Source organism: Schistocerca cancellata, chromosome 1 (genome assembly GCF_023864275.1).
Source record: "Schistocerca cancellata isolate TAMUIC-IGC-003103 chromosome 1, iqSchCanc2.1, whole genome shotgun sequence".
NCBI classification, from domain to species: Eukaryota; Metazoa; Arthropoda; class Insecta; order Orthoptera; family Acrididae; genus Schistocerca; species Schistocerca cancellata.
The window spans coordinates 461280181-461282429 of NC_064626.1; the positions used below are offsets into that span (position 1 = coordinate 461280181).

The window sequence follows — 2249 nt, forward strand, 5'->3', positions numbered from 1 at the left end:
GACTCTAACATAAACTCATAGTCCACAAAGTACGGGAATTTTGCCTTCACAACCTCTCACGACAAGTAATTAACTATTCGATCTCTTAATACAGACAACAGAACGAGATATGCCGGACACATTGGTACTGTCGTAAGAATGGTGGTACTGTCGTAAGAATGGCTAGCCCTGTAGGAGATTTTCACTCTGCAGCGGAGTGTGCACTGATACGAAACTTTCTGGCATATTAAAACTGTGTGCCGGACCGAGACTTGAACTCGGGACCTTTGTCATTCACGGGCAAGTGCTCTACCAACTGCGCTACCCAAGCACGACTCACGACCGGTCTTCACAGCTTCAATTCTGCCAGTACCTCGTCTCCTACCTTCCAAAATTCATAGAAGAACTAAGAACTTCTGCGAATCTAGCAGAACTAGCACTCCGGGAAGAAGGGATATTGCGGAGATATGGCTTAGCCACAGCCTGGGAGCTGTTTGGAAGGTAGGAGAAGAGGTACTGGCAGAATTGAAGCTGTGAAGATGGGTCGTGAGTCGTGCTTGGGTAGCTCAGTTGGTAGAGCAGTTGCCCGCGAAAGGCAAAGGTCCCGAGTTCGAGTCTCGGTCCGGCACACAGTTTTAATCTGTCAGGAAGTTTCATATCAGCGCACACTCGGCTGCAGAGTGAAAATATCATTCTGGAAACATGCCTCAGGCTGTGGCTAAGCCATGTCTCCGCAATATCCTTTCTTCCAGGAGTGCTAGTTCTGCTAGGTTCGCAGAAGAGCTTCTGTGAAGTTTGGAAGGTAGGAGACGAGGTACTGGTAGAATAGAAGCTGTGAAGACAGGTCGTAAGTCGTGCTTGGGTAGCTCAGTTGGTAGAGCACTTGCCCGTGAATGACAAAGGTCCCGAGTTCAAGTCTCGGTCCGGCACATAATTTTAATGTGTCAGGAAGATTCATGGCTAGCCCTGTGTTTGAGGTGGATGTGGAATGGATGGCCATGGACAAACAGATTGTGAATTACAAACATATATTCACACAGCCGAACTTGCTAGAACCATATGTTCTATATTGTATCTCATAAACAACTACACATTACGCATAAAAGCAATGGAGGATAAGGAGAGACGACAGAAGCAGGTTATACGCTTGGTGTCGTGGTAGCAAAAGTGCATTAAAATCACTAAATAGAATAGGAAAAAGAATACTTCACGCATACCGGTAGTCTTTCTACACGTTATTTCGCGGGGAACAAAAAGGGTTACAGCATTACTTGATGGGAATAAGACAAGGGAAACGCAACATCACTGCCCACCAAGATTATGTCCAATGCTCAGAAAAGTATCGCAACTGGGGTAGAATGAGCAAAAGGAAAGGTTCGAGAAATAACAAATATCAGATAGCTGAAGGCGCTAATCCTTACACTCAATCAGTTCAGAATGAATTTAGTATGATCATGGTACAACGTGGTGGAGTCACATACAGAGGAAAAAGTTCCAAGAAACCTCTTAATCGGTTAAAAATGACGGTAATTTCGAAAGAGTGATTTCTGGTTTCCCGTTCACAAATGGGTGTATGAATTAGTAATTAAAGGACTCATGAAAAACTAATTCCGACGGGCCATGTATGCAGGTGGTTTATTTTGTGACGGACAAAGCCCTTCATGCTAAACTACACTCTGCACACAAAAAATTGGTGGAAATAATCAAAACTTAATCGCAAAACACTTTTTATCGAGTTATACCGCTGGCAGAAACAGATCAAGCGCTGTTACATATTGAAATAACTCAGACCGCTGGCAGTCAGCTTCACTCAAGTGTGCAGAAAAAAATACCTGTTCGTTGGCGATCTCCACAGTTTGCATCGTAATAGAAGGTTGGGGGGAGACGGACCCGTTACCTAGAGTACCAACCTATGCCTATGGTCGTTTTGGCAGAAACGGTACATCTCTGGTCTGACCTGAGCTACCTACTATTGCTCTTAGGGGGCTGAAACTCAGACATACAGGTGTTGCTCTCTAGTTCCCTACGGAATTTCAAAATATACTTATTCTCTCACCCACTCATTCAGAAGGGTACACGGGAAAGGATATGGGTCAAATGAGTACGAATACATACACTCTAATATATATATATATATATATATATATATATATATATATATATATATATATATATATATATATATATATATATAAAGATCACCGCGAAGGAATTATCCAAATGTGAAAGTAATAAGTATAACCGATGTACATGTACAGACAAACAAATGA

At 42.6% G+C, this 2249-nt stretch overlaps 1 non-coding gene across 1 annotated transcript; it reads left to right on the forward strand.

Annotated features, from left to right (window-relative positions):
• Positions 1-533: 533 nt before the first annotated feature.
• On the forward strand, positions 534-608 carry Trnas-cga (transfer RNA serine (anticodon CGA)). Its single transcript has one exon. It is a non-coding gene; the product is annotated as a tRNA-Ser (tRNA).
• The last annotated feature ends 1641 nt before the right edge of the window (positions 609-2249 follow it).